At 42.8% G+C, this 17310-nt stretch overlaps 1 non-coding gene across 1 annotated transcript; it reads right to left on the bottom strand.

The window, feature by feature from the left end:
* Window positions 1-16918: 16918 nt before the first annotated feature.
* TRNAE-CUC (transfer RNA glutamic acid (anticodon CUC)) lies at window positions 16919-16991 on the bottom strand. Its single transcript has one exon. It is a non-coding gene; the product is annotated as a tRNA-Glu (tRNA).
* Window positions 16992-17310: the final 319 nt, after the last annotated feature.

The raw sequence follows: 17310 nt of genomic DNA, 5'->3' as shown, positions 1-17310 counted from the left end.
CTGATACACCATATTTCTCATCCACGAATGGGGATCTGGGAACATCTCTTTCCTTTAGATTACACATTTCTGTTTCAGATTCATGTTCTCAATAACTACACGAGCAAAGATGACATTATCAAAAGACACAGAAGGAAACTAGGCAAAATGCCTTTTTATCAGTGGTTCCTTCAGGAAATCGCTAAAAAAAAACCAACAAGTTTTTGGTGCTCACAAATGCATACTCATTTAGGGGCACCTGGGTGGCTCAGTCAGTTGAGCACCTGACATTGGCTCAGGTCATGATCTCACAGTTCGTGAGTTCAAGCCCCACATCGGGCTCACAGATCCTCTGTCCCTCTCTCTCTGCCCTTTCCCCAGCTTGTGCTCTCTCAAAAATAAATACAATATAAAAAAAAATGCACACTCATTTGAGAATCTTTACAATTGTATAGCTGATGCCTATTTTTCTAGTCTAAATATCATTCTCTCTCATGGGCACCCTTTTCCAACAGAGAAGGAAAAGAGGTGTCTTGTAGCATTAATGTAGTGAGATGTCCAAACTTGAGACCAGTCCAGGCAGAGGCTGGCAAAAAGGAGTGAGAAAATCACACCCCTTTCCTTCCTTCCTTGGTCCTACAGATGAGGAAGCTGAACTTGCCAGGGACAGAATGAGGAGACCTAGACATGCCTTTCTCAGCAGGGCCCAGCCTAGGTCTCTAAGCCCATGTCTACTCCTTTATGCCCAGTATTGCTCTTAACAGTGTAATTTGTATTGTAACATTAGAATAATTTTATTTTATTATTTTTTAAATGTTTATTTATTTTTGAAAGGGTGGGGAGAGGCAGAGAGAGAGGGAGACACAGAATCCGAAGCAGGCTCCAGGCTCTGAGCTGTCAGCACAGAGCCCGACGCGGGGCTCGAACTCACAAACTGTGAGATCATGACCTGAGCTGAAGTTGGATGCTTAACTGACTGAGCCGCCCAGGCGCTCCAACATTAGAAGAATTTTAATTGATGCTAAAAACATATGGTGCCAAAGGTCTTGAGAATGCCACAGAAGGATGAGTTTCTCTTAACATTTGCTCTTTCAAAGTTTGACTTCCCCACTCATGCACTGTTGGTGGGAATGCAAACTGGTGCAGCCACTAAGGAAAACAGTATGGAGGTTCCTCAAAATGTTAAAAATAGAACTGCCCTATGATCGAACTACTAGGTATTTACCCAAAGAATACAAAAACACTAATTCAAAGGGATACACGCATCCCAATGTTTATAGCACCATTATTTATAATAGCCCAGATATAGAAGCAGCCCAAGCATCTGTCGACTGATGAATGGATAAAGAGGTGGTATATATATATATATATATATATATATATATATATATATATATAATGGAATACTATTCAGCCATAAAAAAGAATGAGATCTTGCCATTTGCAACAACATGGACGGAGCTAGACAGTATAAGGCTAAGAGAAATGAGTCAGGCAGAGAAAGACAAATACATGTGATTTTACTCATATGAGGAATTTAAGAAACAAAACAAATGAGCAAAGGGAAAAGAAAGAGAGAGAGAAAGACAAACCAGGAAACAGACTTTTAACTATAGAGAACAAACTGATGGTTACCAGAGGGGAGGTGGGTGGGGGGATGGGTTAAATAGGTGATTGGGATTAAAGAGTGCAGTTGTGACAAGCACTAGGTGATGTATGGAAGTGTTGAATCACTATATTGTACACTTGAAACTCATAACACCGTATGTTAACTACACTGTAATTAAAATAAAAAGTTATAAAAAATAGAGGTGCCTGGATGGTTCAGTTGGTTAAGCCATGGACTTTTTTTTTTTTTAATTAAAAAAAATTTACTAACATTTATTTATTTTTGAGAAAGAGAGAGAGAGAGACAGCATGAACAGGGGAGAGGCAGAGAGAGAGGGAGACACAGAATCCAAAGCAGGCTCCAGGCTTTGAGCTGTCAGCACAGAGCTCAACGTGGGACTCGAACTCAAGCACTGGAAGATCATGATCTGAGCCGAAGTCAGACGCTCAACCGTTCAACCGACAGAGCCCCCCAGGTGCCCCTAGCCATGGACTCTTGATTTCAGTTCAGGTCATGATCTCTTCATATGATTGAGTCCCCCTGTGGTGGGGCTATCTCTCTCTGACTGGGATTCTCTCTCCCTCTCTCTCTGCCCCTCCTCTGCTCTTGCCTGCGTGCGTGCACAAGCATCCACATACACTCTCTCCCTCTATCAAAAAAAAAAAAAAATAGGGGCGCCTGGGTGATTCACTCAGGCATCCAACTCTTGGTTTTGGCTCAGGTCATGATTACATGGTTCATGGGTCTGAGCTCTGTGTCGTGCTCCATGCTGACAGCAGGGAGCCTGCTTGGGATTCTTTCTCTCCCTCTCTCTGCCCCTCCCCCGCTCTCTCTCTCTCAAAATCAATAAGTAAACATTAAAAATAACAATAAAATAAACATTAAAAAGACTTTCTTAAATGTACTATTAGAAAAATTCAGGGGTACCTGGGTGGCTCAGTCGGTTGAGTGTCCAAGTTCGGCTCAGGTCATGATCTCTCGGTCTGTGAGTTCGAGCCCTGCGTGGGGCTCTGTGCTGACAGCTCAGAGCCTGGAGACTGTTTCAGATTCTGTGTCTCCCTCTCTCTGACCCTCCCCTGCTCATGCTCTGTCTCTCTCTCTCTCTCTGTCAAAAATAAATAAACATAAAAAAAAATTTTTTAAAAAGAAAAATTCAGAAAGTATAATAAAGTACAAGAGAGAAATAAAGATCATTGATATTCTCACTAAAAAAAAAGAAAAAAGAAAGAAGAATTTTGAGTTCCCATGGGAAATGGCACTTCGTAATTCTGAAGAGCAATATGGGGACAGTTAGGCCCTAGGACATTTAAGATCCTTCCTGTAACCCATCATCGCCTCATGCTTCATTGTCACGGTCTGCCTTTCTACATCTCTCCCTCACTTCCTCGCTTTCTTCACGCTAGTTATTTTCTATTTTAAAGCTGTTGGGGTGCCTGGGTGGCTCAGTCAGTTAAGCATCTGACTCTTGGTTTTGGCTCAGGTCATGATCTCACAGTTTGTGGGTTCGAGCCCCACATCAGGATTCACACTGACAGGAGCCTGCTTGGGATTCTCTCTCCCTCTCTCTCTCTGCCCCTTCCCCTCTTGTTCTCTCTCTCTCTCTCAAAATAAAAAAGTAATAAAAATTAAAAAAAATTAAATATTAGGGTGGCTCAGTCGGTTAAGCATCCAATTTTGGCTCAGGTCATGATCTCGCAGTCAGTGACTTCGAGCCCCCCATCGGGCTCTGTGCTGACAGCTCAGAGCCTGGAGCCTGTTTCGGATTCTGTGTCTCCCTCTCTCTCTGCCTTGACCCAGCTCACGCTGTGTTCTCTCTGTCTCTCAAAAATGAATAAACATTTAAAAATTTTTTGAATAAATAAAAATAAAATATTTTTAAAAAAGCTGTTAAAGCTCTCAAAACCAGCAATTGCTATAAATGGTACCAAGTGTTTCCTACAATGTAGGCCCTCTAGTGGCATTATTGAAAGATTTCAACAGAGACTTGTACTAAAAATTTATAAATATATGTATATATATATTTTTTAAATGTTCATTTATTTTAGAGAGAGAGAGAGAGAAACAGAGGCAGAGAGAGAGGCAGAAAAAGAGTCCCAAGCAGGCTCTGCACTGTCAGCGTAGAACCCAACACGGGGCTCGAACTCACAAACCATGAGGTCGTGAGTAAGATGCTTAACCGACTGAGCCAACCAAGCATCCCCAAATTTATATTTTTTAATATATATTTATATTGCACTAAATACGTATCATTTATATTGAATTTATATTGTACTAAAATTACATTTCAAGAAGATGCAAATATTTTATTCTGATATAAAATGTTTCTATTCAGATTAAAACAATTTTTTTTAATGTTTCTTTATCTTTCAGAGAGAGAGAGAGATAGAGCGTGAGCAGGGGAGGGGCGGCAAGAGAGGGAGACACAGAATCGGAAGCAGGCTCCAGGCTCTGAGCTGTCAGCACAAAGCCAGATGCGGGGCTCAAACTCTTGAACAGCAAGATCATGACCTGAGCCTAAGTTGGATGCTAAACCGACTGAGCCACCCAGGAGCCCCAAAATGTTTCTATTCAGATTAATTTTAAGTTTTATGTGACACAAAAGAAAAAAAAACAAGGGGCACCTGGGAGGCTCAGTCGGTTAAGCACCTGACTTCGGCTCAGGTCATGATCTCGCGGTTCGCGACCACAAGCCCCACATCAGGCTCTGTGCTGACAACTCAGCCTGGAGCTTGCTTCCAATTCGATCTCCCTCTTTCTCTGCCCCTCCCCCACTCACGCTCTGTCTTCTGTCGCTCAAAAATAAACATTGAAAAAAAATTTTAGAAAAAGAAACGAAAAAGGCCAGGATGGTGAAAGACATTTTTATCATTAATATGAGGGTTATCGCTTAAGGATTTTAAGTCATCTCTACACTCAACGTGGGGCTCGAACTCACAACCCTGATATCAAGAGTCACATGCTCTACCGACTGAGACAGCCAGGTGCCCCTCAATATGAAGTTTTAATTCAGATAAAATCCTTACATTTCTAGAGCACTAATTTTTTTTTCACAATTAGGAGACAGATTTTCATGTTGAATCCAAGAGTCTCTGTGCCTTAGGATTTGTACATACTAATAAAAATCTAAACTGGGTTAATGGATTTTTTTCCATTTACATCTTCGTTCAAAAGGCACACATTTCACAGTAGGCTGAAGCTTTGCAGCTTGAGGTGCAATCTAGACACATAATATTAACTATATCATACACAGAAGTTTGTTGAAACCATATACCTTGCAGCCAAAGACTCATCCATCTGACCAGATAGTCACAATGTTTGTCATTTCCTTTAAAATCTGACAGCGTAGGCTACAAGGTAGAAAGGTGATATTGCAGATCGGGTTTTCTAATACGCAGGCCCTGCAATGGAGTTTAGTGTTCAGATTGTTTATTCGGGAATGTTCTTGGCATCAGTGCACATGGAAGCAATGGGGGAGAGGCCAGATTGGACAAAAGGGCAAGTCGAGATGTTATGTGCAGTCCTTTGGACAGCCTTGGCTGATCATGTAGGAAAGCTCTGGATGGAGGGTGGCCAATCAGAGATTTCCAGAGCTGGGCTGAAGATAGCCAGGCCTTTCTACCTCCTCATCAGTCAGTGACTGGGTGTGGACCGAGAGAGAGCATGGCCTCGTGCTAGGTGTCCCTCTGCAACTGTGGCCACCCTTGCAAGGGCTGGTGGCTAAAGATTATGCTCCCAGTGCTCCCAGCAGCTGGGGCCACAAGTTATTGCTTAAAGGAACATCTAGACGCCACATCAGAGTATCCACTGTTAGGTGAGTTGGGGATTTTTTTCTAGCCTTACTGAGGTATAATTGACCATAAAAATCATATATATTTAAAATGTACAATATAATGATTTGATATACCTATACATTATGACATGATTACCACAATGAAGCTATTGGACATATCCATCACCTTCCATAATTATCATCTTTTTGTAGTGAGAACACTTCAGATTTATTCTTTTAGCAAATTTCAGGTATATAATACAGTATTATTAACCATAATCAGCATGCTGTATGTTACATCCGCAGAAATTATTCATCTTATAACTGAAAGTGTGTACCTTTGGACCAACATAGGTGGGTTGATTTAACATTTTTTTAATGTTTATTTAGTTTTGAGAGAGAGAGAGAGAGCACAAGCAGAGGAGGGGCAGAGAAAGAGGGAGACACAGTATCTGAAGCAGGCTCCAGGCTCTGAGCTGTCAGCACAGAGCCCGACGCAGGGCTCGATCTCACCATGAGATCATGACCTGAGCTGAAGTCAGACACTTAACTGACTGAGCCACGCAGCACCCCTGAAGTAGGTGTACAGGATTTTAACATATTCTGTCACAATATAAATAAAATGATAATGGAATAAAAGTGTTTACATTTAAAATGATTTGCTTCAAAAATACTCAATATTGGGGTGCCTTAGTGGCTCAGTTGGTTAAGCGTCCAACTCTTGATTTTGGATCAGGTCACAACCTCATGGCTCATGGGTTTGAGCCCCACATCAGGTTTTGCACTGTCAGTGTGGAGCCTGCTTGGGATTCTCTCTCTCCCTCTCTCTCTGCCCCTCCCCTGCTTGTGCTCTCTCTCTCTCTCTCAAAAATAAACTTACAAAAATAAAAAAAAATTTAAAAAGGAAAATAATACTCAATATTAACTGTTAAAAGGAAAATGTAAGTTATAATTGACAAACCATAAATGAAAAACTTTAAAATGCAGACAAATCTTGGTTTTTAAATTTTATTCCCCGTTAGAAGGAATCAGGGCAGGGAAAACACATGAACTTGGAACACATTTTTGTGCAATTAAGTAAGGATGTGCTCACTGATGGAGACATGTCAAAAGGACACAAAAGCCAGCTTGCAGGGGCTTCCACTGGCCAAAAATGGGATCATTTGAGTATCAAAATAAATGCTTAGTAACAGATTATAACCATTTTAATAAGAATCCATGAACCCGTCCTCATAATAAGTGCATACACACACATGTACAACATACAGGCACAAATGGATAAATAAGGGTGCTATGTTAGTTTGTTTGGGCTGCGATTACAAAATACCACAGAACAGGTGGCTTAGAAACAACAGAAATTTATTTCTCACACTTCTAGAGGCAGGAAGTCTAAGATCAGGGTGCCTGTATGGCGCGGTTCTGGTGAAGGCCTTCTTCCAGGATGCAAACTACCAACTTATCACTGTCTTCACTTGGTAGAAGGGGAGAGGGAGCTATCTGGGTCACTTGTATCCCATTCATGAGGGCTCCACCATCAGGACCTAATCCCTTCCCAAAGGCCCCACCTTCTAACACCGTCACCTTGGTTATTAGATTTTCAACATAGGAATTTTGGAAGGATGCAAACTTTTTAATCTATACCAGGTGCCTTACAGTAGAATACAATTAGTAAATGTAGAAAAAAAATTGATAAGAGTTAGAAAATCACCACTTTCAGGGGCGCCTGGGTGGCTCAGTTGGTTAAGCATTCAACTTCGGCTCAGGTCATGATCTCACAGCTTGTGGGTTCAAGCCCCGAGTCAGGCTCTGTGCTGACAGCTCAAAGCCTACAACCCGCTTCAGATTCTCTGTATCCCTCTCTCTCTGCCCCTCCCCTATTTGTGTGCTCTCTCACGCTCTCTCTCCCCAAAATAAATAAATAAACATTTTAAAAAAGAAAATCTCCGCTTTCAATCATTCTTAATTTAGGCAAGAGTAATCAACGAGTATTAACTGGTTGGGAGGGGTTTGAGTCTACAAAATATCCTATTCATCATAAAAGTGTCTATGTACTATTCTTGCAAGTTTTCTGTTAAATTTAAAATCATTTCCGAGTAGGGGCACCTGGGTGGCTCAGTCGATTAAGCTTCCGACTTCGGCTCAGGTCATGATTTCATCGTGAGTTGGAGCCCTGCATCGGGCTCTCAGCTCTCAGTGGAGAGCCTGATTCATTCAGATCCTCTGTCTCCCTCTCTGCCCCTCCCCTGCTCGCACTCTGTCTGTCTGTCTCAAAAATAAATAAAACATTTAAAAGTAAACAAATAAAATCATTTCGAAATAAACATTTAAAAATGTAAAATAAAATATGATGGGAAAGAGGAAATACCCTGACTTGAAACTAGAGAATGTTTACAAACCTACTTAATCTTTAAGTACAGTCCACTTCTGCATACAGGGGACTTCCATGTCAGCAGATTTGGCTCAGGGGTTTCCTGGCCTTCCTTCCTGGTCCCCACAGTTAAGCGGAAAACCTGGTGTCTGGAAGAGTCTGATGAAGGCGCCCATCCAGGGGTCCTGAGGATGGGACTGCCCCACAGGCAGAAGCCAGTTGTGGTGGGGGGACGAGAAGTTCTCCATGAAAAATACTTGAAGAACTAAGGAAAGAAGGGGCCTTAGCCAAGTGACAGCTGGGGTTGGGGAGACAAAGATCTACCAGACGGAATGAAAATAGTAACCATGCTAGTTTCCTAATGAGAAGGGCTTGTGATCTAGATTAGGCAGGAAAACCTATTGGGGGTGGGGGTGGGGAGGAAGTTTATGGAATGAAAAATGCCTGGTACATAAAGTAATCTCTCAATATTTGTGGAATAAACACACAAATGACCCTTTAATTCAAAATATACTTGAATGACAGAAAGTCATCACAGACAGTTTTTTCCTCCTTGAAATCAAGATAAAATTTGTTTCTGGAAGAGTGATCCGTGCCTTCTTCACATAAGTCGATTCTTCCACTTTTTTTGCTGAAAGGATAAAAATGACAAATTAGATAAAGGTTAAATGGGTCATTCTCATGTATGTTACTTAACATTTTTTTTAATGTTTATTTTTGAGGAGAGACAGAGCCAGGGGAGGGGCAGAAAGAGAGAAGGAGACACAGAATCCAAAGCAGGCTCCAGGCTCTGAGCTGTCATCACAGAGCCTGATGTGGGGCTAGAACTCACAGACTGCGAGATCATGACCTGAGCCGAAGTCAGACAATTAGCCGACTGAGCCACCCAGGTGCCCCTACGTTATTTTATACTGTTCTAAAAATGCTTTTAATAAGTTTTTTAAAAAGTGGGTCTAAATGTTTTGAATCTTTTTGATAAGCATATATTTACTTCCTGTCTCTTGTTTTTTCTTTCTTCTGTATTTTCTTTTTGAAAGTGGAATATTCAAAACAAAATACATGTGCTACCATTAAAATCAGGAAAACAAAAGAATGTGGCAAAATCAGCCATCATCTCGACAGTAATAACCATCCTTTACCATTGTGATGTATTCCTTTTGAATGTATTTCTCCTAAGCGGTTGTATTACATGCCTGAACAGCTGTAAATGGAAACTGATAGCCCTGTGGGTGGAGTGTGGGAGGTTAGAAGCCCTCATTCCTGATTTCCATCCTAACTGGGTCTGCAGTGTCTCCTACATATGCCTGATTGTGGCTCAGAACACAGGGCCCTCTACCAGGCTATGTGCAAAATCCTGTCCACGGAATTTTCTGGAAGGAAACAGGCCACGGAGGGTGTAAGGGAAATTTTCTTATTTTGTTGTTGTTGTTTTTAATTTATTTTTGAGAGTGAAAGAGACAGAGTGCAAGCAGGGGAGGGGCAGAGAGAGAGAGAGACACAGAATCCGAAGCAGGCTCCAGGCTCTGAGCTGTCAGTACAGAGCCCGATGAGAGGCTCGAACCCACAACCCTGGGATCCAGACCTGAGCCAAAATCAGGAGCTGGACGCTCAACTGACTGAGCTACCCACGCGCCCTTATTTTTTAAAGTTAATAACTAAAATGGCACATCTTTATCATCGCTCTGGAAAGCAAAACTGACGAAATTTAAAGTGGGGTTCATGAGCAAATGGATAAGAAAGAATTCTTGAGCCGTTTTTGGTGCAAAAAGTGATTTTATTATATCACAGGGACAGGACCCCGCGGGCAGAAAGAGCTGCACTGCGGTTGTGAGGAGTGACTGATTGTGTACTTTTAAGTTTGTGGAGGGAGGGGGAAGAGTGATCAAGTAAGTCTCCAAGGAATTTTGATGCAAGGTTTTCAGCTGTTAAGATAAAGTTACTTTTAGTTGTTAATAAAATATAAACATTAAGGCACTAAGGCAGCCATGAGTTCCTCTAGGAAGGTCACGCTCTGCACATTTCCGGTGTCTCTCAGTGGGCTGCAAACTGTGAGGAGATTTTAATTTAATCTACAATGCCTTTGTTTCCCTCATCAAAAACGATTCAATTTTCCAACATCCATAACTTTATTGTCTTCAGAATCTTAATTACTATTGTTTTTTTTTTAATATTAAGATTCATGTCCACCTGGGAGTGGTGAAAAAAACTATATGTCCTGTGACTCAGCATTTTTTTTTCCAGAATCACTTATGTCCAGTCACACACTGGAACAGAGGATGTCACAAAAAAACATTGGATTAAGTGCTTTGAAACCCTTTGAAAAGAATCTCTAGGCATTATAAATATTGGTGTAGGCTTATTCTTTGCTTCTCCTATAACCTAGTCAGTTAAGATATTTACAAAAGAGAAGAATATGAAAGAGAATACATTCTCGATTTCAATATAATGAGATACTTATACACCCATTAAAACAAAGGCACTACTTTGGAAAGACACCGTTATTTTATTGCCAAGTGAATAAAAATAAATTGCAAAGCAATAACCATTCACTGAACTCATTTCTGGTAAAAAAAAAATATGTTGGTATAAGAATAGCAAAATGTTCAGAAGCATACACAATTATATTTTTAGGAGGCTTAATTTGTCAGTTCTTTTTCTTTCATGACATCTGATTTGTCAGTTATAGAAATATTCACCTTTGGGGTGCCTGGCTGGCTCAGTCGGTTGAGCATCCGACTTCGGCTCAGGTCATGATTTCATGATTCGTGAGTTCGAGCCCCACATGGGGCTCTGCGCTAACAGTGGGATTCTCTCTCTTTCCCTCTCTCTGTGCCCCTCCCCCATTTGTGTTTTTTCTCTCTCAAAATAAATAAATAAACTTAAAAAAAAGAACCTGGATTCAAACCTGAGTTTTAAAAACATATATTTGCCTTTGTTTTAATTTAATACTCCCAATGTCTTTTTTTTTTTCTTTAGGTTTGTCTGGGTTTGTATTGTATTGTTTTGTTTTTAGCATTTAAAGCTTCTATCCAGAAGGAATTTCTTGTGGCATAAGGAGTAAGATAGATAACGAATTTTTGTTTTTTCCCCAAATAACTACTAGATACCCTAGAAATATCTGAAACTTATCGGAATTTGTCAAAAATAGCATATAGAAAAAATAGTGAAAACTTTTAATCGAGGGAAAATCTCAGAACCCTTTAAATATCTTCAGTTTTAAAAGCAGTGAGACGTAGAGGAAGAAAATGCCATACAAGAAGCAATTAAACTAATCACCACCCAAACCAGAACCATGCCAGGGCATTAATTGAATAGGGGGAAGCCACAGCACCTGGAAATACATGCTATTTTGGCATTAAAACTTCCAAGTTGGTAAGGGAGAAAAAGGCTTTCATTGTCTTCATCTTTAGTCTATAAGAGTTATTAAAAAAATTGGGGGGGGGGGCGCACCTGGGTGGCTCAGTCGGTTAAGTGGCCGACTTAGGCTCAGGTCATGATCTCACAGTTCGTGGGTTCGAGCCCCTTGTCGGGCTCTGTGCTGACAGCTCAGAGCCTGGAGCCTGCTTCGGATTCTGTGTGTCCCCCTGTCTCTCTGCCCCTCCCCCGCTCATACTGCCTCTCTCTCTCAAAAATAAATAAACATTAAACAAAATAAAAAACTTTTTTTGACATTTATTCAGTTTTAAAAGACAGAGAGACAGAGCACGAGCAGGGGAGGGGCAGAGAGAGAGAGGGAGACACAGAATCCGAAGCGGGCTCCAGGCTCTTAGCCGTCAGCACAGGGTCCGACGTGGGGCTCGAACTCACCAACTGTGAGATCATAACCTGAGCCGAAGTTGGACACCTAACTGACTGAGCCACCCAGGTGCCCCAGTGTTTTTGTATTTTGGGGGTAAATACCCAGTGGTGTGATTGCGGGATGGTAGAGTCGTTCTGTTTTTAACTTTTTCAGGAAACTCCATACTCTTTTCCACAGTAGAGGCACCAGTTTGCATGCCCAACAGTTCAGGAGGGGGTCCCTTTCTCCAGGTACTCGCTAACACCTGTTGTTTCTTGTGTGTTTGATCATAGCCATTCTGACAGGTGTGCGGTGATAGCTCTTTGTGGTTTCAGTATTAATTTCCCTAATGGACGATGGGGCTGAACATCTCGTGGCTTATTTGCCACTGCATATCCCATTCAGTGAAATGTCTCTTCATACCTTTTGCCCATTTTCTAATGGGATTGCTTGTTTTTTTTTTATTGACTTTTGGGAGTTCTTTATTCTAGCATGTTGTTGTTTTTTTAAGTTTTTCTTACTGATTTATTTTGAGAGAGAGCACATGAGCATAAGTGTGAGTGGGGGAAGGGCAGAAAGAGAAGGAGAGAATCCTAAGCAGGCTTCAAACAGTCAGCACAGAGCCCGACGTGGGTCTCGATCTCACAAACCATGAGATCATGATTTGAGCCGAAACCAAGAGTTGGTAGCTTAACTAACTGAGCCACCCAAGTGCCCCTCTAGCATGGTATTTGGTCATGTTTTTAATCCACTCTGCCAATGTGTCTTAATTGATGAATTTAGATCATTTACATTTAAGATCATTATTGATATGTTAAGAGTGTAAGTCTGCCATGCTAATGGGTTTTTTGTTTGTTTTCTCTGTTTCTGTTTTTTTTTTTAACGTTTATTTATTTTTGAGACAGAGAGAGACAGAGCATGAATGGGGGAGGGTCAGAGAGAGAAGGAGACACAGAATCTGAAACAGGCTCCAGGCTCTGAGCTGTCAGCACAGAGCCCGACGCGGGGCTCGAACTCACAGATCATGAGATCATGACCTGAGCCGAAGTCGGACGCTCAACTGACTGAGCCACCCAGGTGCCCCTGTTTTCTCTGTTTCTTATTCCTTTCTCTTTTCTTACTTTCCTGTGGGGTCCTTGAAGATGTTTTAGGATTCCATCTTGACTTATTTATAGTGTTTTGAGTGTGGAGCTTTGTATAGATTTCTTAGTGGTTGCCTTCGGTAACCAGTAGATAATGTAACTTATCTATTGGTATCAGCATTTGCTACTTTGAATGAGGTCTAGAAACCTTACTTCCTTTACCCTTCCCACTTTTTAAACGTAATTGTCTTAAATCTTTTCTCCACGTATATTTAACACCATATCAGATAAAGTAGACTTCAGAACAAGAAACAAAAAAACAAAAAGAACCCCAAAAACAAAACAAAACAAAACAAAACTTTAGTAAAAACAAAGAGGGACATTGCATAATGATAAAAGGATCAACGTACCAGGAAGATGTAACAATCCTAAATGTGCAGGTACCAGACAAAAGAGCTTCAAAATACGTAAACCAAAAACTGATGCACACCAGTCAGAATGACTAGTATCAAAAACACAAGAAATAATGAGTATTGCCATACGCTGTCAGTAGGAACGTAAATTGGTGCAGTCACTATGGAGAACAGTATGGAGGTTGTTTTTAAATATAAAAATAGAAATACCATACGGTCCAGTAGTTCCACTACTGGGTATTTACCCAAAGAAAACAAAAACACTAGTTCAAAAAGACACATGCACCCCTATGTTCGTTGCAGTGTTGTTTACAACAGCGAAGATGCGGAAGTCACCCAAGTGTGGGTCCATAGATGAATGGATAAAGTAGATGTGGTATATATACATACAATGGGATATTACTCAGCCATAAAAGAGAATGAAATCTTGCCGCTCACAAGATGGACGGACCCAGAGGGTATTATGCTAAGTAAAATACATCAGGCAGAGAAAACCAAATGCCATATGATTTCATTTATATGTGGCATCTAAAAAACTAAAACAAAATAAAACAACAACAAACAGAAACAGACTGATAAATACAAAGAAGAAATTGGTGGTGGCCAGAGGGGAGAAGGGATGGGGAGATGACTGAAATAGGTGAAGGGGATTAAGAGGTGCAAACCTCCAGTTATAAAATAAATAAGTCATGGGGATGAAAAAGGTACAGCCTAGGGAGCAGGGTCAACAATACTGTAATAATGTTACATGGTGACAGTAGCTATGCTTATTGTGGTGAGCACACTGCATAATGCATAGAATTGTCAAATCACGATGTCGTACACCTGAAACTAATATAACCCTGCATGTCAACTATACGTCAATAATGTTTTTTAAGTAGGCTTCATGCCCAGCGTGGAGCCCAACGAGGGGCCTGAACCCACAACCCTGAGATCGAGACCCGAGCTGACATCAACACTGGGACACTCAACCAACCAAGCCACGCACGCACGCCCTTCAATAATAATAATATTAAAAAAAAACCCTAATGGAGCTGAAAGGAGAAATAAACAGACGCACTGAGTTGAAGACTTCAACACCCACTCTTATCAATTGATAAAACCACTAAACAAAAACTCAGCAAATATATGGGAGATGCGACCCATCCAACACCACTTACACTGCCCGGGAACTCGTCTCCTCCCTCAGCAGGAAATGTGTCTCCAGCAAAAGTAGGGCACAGGCTTGCATCATCTCCTCATCTCTGTGTGGGATTGTAAACTCACCTGCTTGCTGGGCCCTGCTGACCCGAGAAGTGAGGAGAATGTGCAATTCCGGATTAGATCCCCTCTCTCGCTGCCTGGTGTAATCTGTTCAAGTGAGTGGGGGTGAATTTTCCATTGGTACCCGGCTGCTGCGGGGCTGGTATTACCTAAAAAGTTTCCTGTTGTTAGTCCACCTGTATTTTGGCACCTTTGGCCAAGGGAAGCAGACTTTCCCCGTGGCTTTTTATTTTTTATTTTTCTTCCGCTCCTGTGGGCGGTTCTGGATGGGCCCCCATCCAGGGCTTACAGGTGGCAGTGAGGCAGCTGAGGAAATTCATTGCCCTGTTATTTCTCAAATCCTGGGGGTCCTTAGGAAGTTTGTTTTCTTTCCACCTTTCAGAACTTCCTGTTTGTTGTGCTACAGGAATCTTTAGTTGCAAGAGGGAGGGTTTGGGAGGAATGGGGCTACTCCAACTTGGTGGGAACTAGAAGTCCGAATATTATTTATTTTGGTGCTTCAATTGATCAGATTTGACCCAGTGAGACCCCCTTCGGGCTGCCTCCCGTATCATTCTGATATGTCCCCAGCATCCTCTGAGCACTCCCTTACTTTCTGGCACAAGATGTTCCAAGCTCATCTTGTACTTTCCTGGCTCAGCCCTAGAAAAAGCGATTTCTTCAAAGAGCCCTGAATCTTCTCGTGGTGAGTGGTATTTAGAAGCCACTAATAAGGGGGGCTAGCAGATACCCCCCCTTTGTCCCCCTGGGGCTCCAACGCAGCTTTTCCAGACATAAGGTGTGTGAAGGCCGACAGTAAATACTCCTCTTCCAGCAGCTGAGGCCCCCAACGGCTCTCCATCGCCGGTCACCCTGGCATTGGTCGCTAAGGAGCTACGGTTTGGCTCTGGGAGCGAGCTTGCATTTGGCCAGCCCACGACAGAGCTGGAAGGTTCGAGAAAGATCTCAGGCTTGAAGCAATTAACTCCTTGGTTTGCTGGCGGGGGGGGGGGGGGGGGGTTAGGTTATGCGATGAGCGAGTTTCGCCCGGTGGGGAGCTGGCGTTCTGCCAAGTCACTGCGGGTGTCGGCCCCCGTAATCTGACCTGGAGCACCCAGGCGCCCCCGCCTGGAACCGGCTCCTGCCCTGGGGCCACGTCGCCCCTCCAGCATCTACCCTTTCTCTCCCCGCCTCTCACGTCTCCTTGGGCACCTCGGCGGGCTTTTCACATCCCACTCCAGCCCCTCCCTTCTAGGTCTCCCCCAGCCCTCCCTAGGTTCCCCGTCCCTTGGGGTCTGTGCGTGCCTCTGGTTGGTGCCGCCGCACAGGCTGCGCAGGCACCTGTGAACTTGGCGACAGGGGCGGGGCTTGTCGGGGGCTTCAGGAAGCTGCGCGGAGGGAGCGTTAACCCCTATCGCCCTAGTTAATGCGCAAGACAGTATTGATGACTTATGGAGTGCCCACCACCACGCAAGCAGCAGATAAAAGTCCTGTCCGTTAAGACCTCACGAAATCTCATACAATAACCTGTATTTTCTTTTTTTTTTTAAATGTTTGTTTTTGAGAGAGAGATAGCCGGGGGTGGGGGGGTGGGGGGGTGCAGAGAGACAGGAGGACAGAGGATCTGAACTGGGCTCTGCGCTGGCAGCAGATACCCGGATGCAGGGCTCGAACCCCCCCCCCCCCCACAAACCTGTGAGATCTTACGTGTAAGTCTTTAATCCATTTTGAGTTGATTTTCACGTATGGTGCTCACATACGCAAGGGACCTAATTCCATTCTTTTGCATGTGGCATTTATTTTGAAGTGAGGAGACAGGGGGCGCCTGGGTGGCTCAGTCGGTTAAGCGCCCAACTTCTGCTCAGGTCATGATCTTGTGGTTCATGGGTTCAAGCCCTGTGTTGGGCTCTGTGCTGACAGCTCAGAGCCTGGAGCCTGCTTCGGATTCTGTGTCTCCCTCTGCCCCTCCCCTGTTCACACTGTCTCTCTGTGTCTCTCAAAAATGAATAAACATTAAAAAATTATTCTTTATTATATCTTAAAAAAATTTTTTTTTACATTTATTTCTTTTTGAGAGACAGAGAACAAGTGGGAGAGGGGCAGAGAGAGAACGAGACACAGAATCCGAAGCAGGCTCCAGGCCCTGAGCTGTCAGCACAGAGCCCAACTCAGGGCTCGAACCCACAAACCGCGAGATCATGACCGGAGCTGAAGTCGGACGCCCAACTGACTGAGCCACCCAGGCACGCCCCCCAAAAAAATTTTTTTAAAGAAGAATGTGTGGTTGTACTAGCTTTGGGGATGGCAGACAAGGTGGGGGAACAGGATAATGAGTTAGAGGACTTTTTTTTTTTTAAGTAATCTGTACATCCAATGTAGGGCTCAAACTCACGACCCTGAGATCAAGAGTCACACGCTCCACCCAATGAGCCAGCCAGGCACCCCAAGTTAGAGGTCTTATAGCGTGACATTTGGCAAAGCTAGGAGAGCCTAAAATGCCTCAGATTAAGATCCGAACATTTGTGACAAAGCCTGATTAGGATGCGAAGAGGTGGAATCTCTGAGAAAGTGAGGAAAGAGAAGAGGAGGATGTTAGGTTTCATGAAGAAATGTACGAAATGCCTCATGCTTTCTGACCCCTTATACTGAGAAAAAAAGAAATTTTCAACTAGGCTCCACACCCAACATGGGACTTGAACTCATGACCCTGAGATCGAGAGTCACATGCTCTACCAACTGAGCCAACCAGGCGCCTAAGGAAAATTTTCCATAGCAATTACCTAAACACTCTGAGGAGAAAACTTGCATTCTTTCTCTGTCCTGGGAAGTTGTAAATTGTATCATGCCTTTGAAACATAAACACTCCAGGAAATAAATGAAACATTGACCAAAGAGACCAAAGGGGAAAAGGAGGAGGCTTTTAAAAAGACAGACTGCTGCACCAGTTCCCGTGCCCCAATTCTAGTCCACAGCCTCCATAAGATCACAAATATCAGTAAAAAGCTTTAGCTGTGTGAGTAGATACCTGATTCACAGTTTTGGGATAAAGGCTGAATGGGCAGAAAGTTGT

The sequence above is a fragment of the Lynx rufus genome, unplaced genomic scaffold (genome assembly GCF_022079265.1).
Source record: "Lynx rufus isolate CCGP_SWC_20201006 ecotype Redwood Valley unplaced genomic scaffold, mLynRuf1.p SCAF_14, whole genome shotgun sequence".
Taxonomy (NCBI): Eukaryota; Metazoa; Chordata; class Mammalia; order Carnivora; family Felidae; genus Lynx; species Lynx rufus.
The sequence above is the reverse complement of the archived record's forward strand: the minus strand, read 5'-3'. Positions and strand labels throughout refer to the sequence as shown.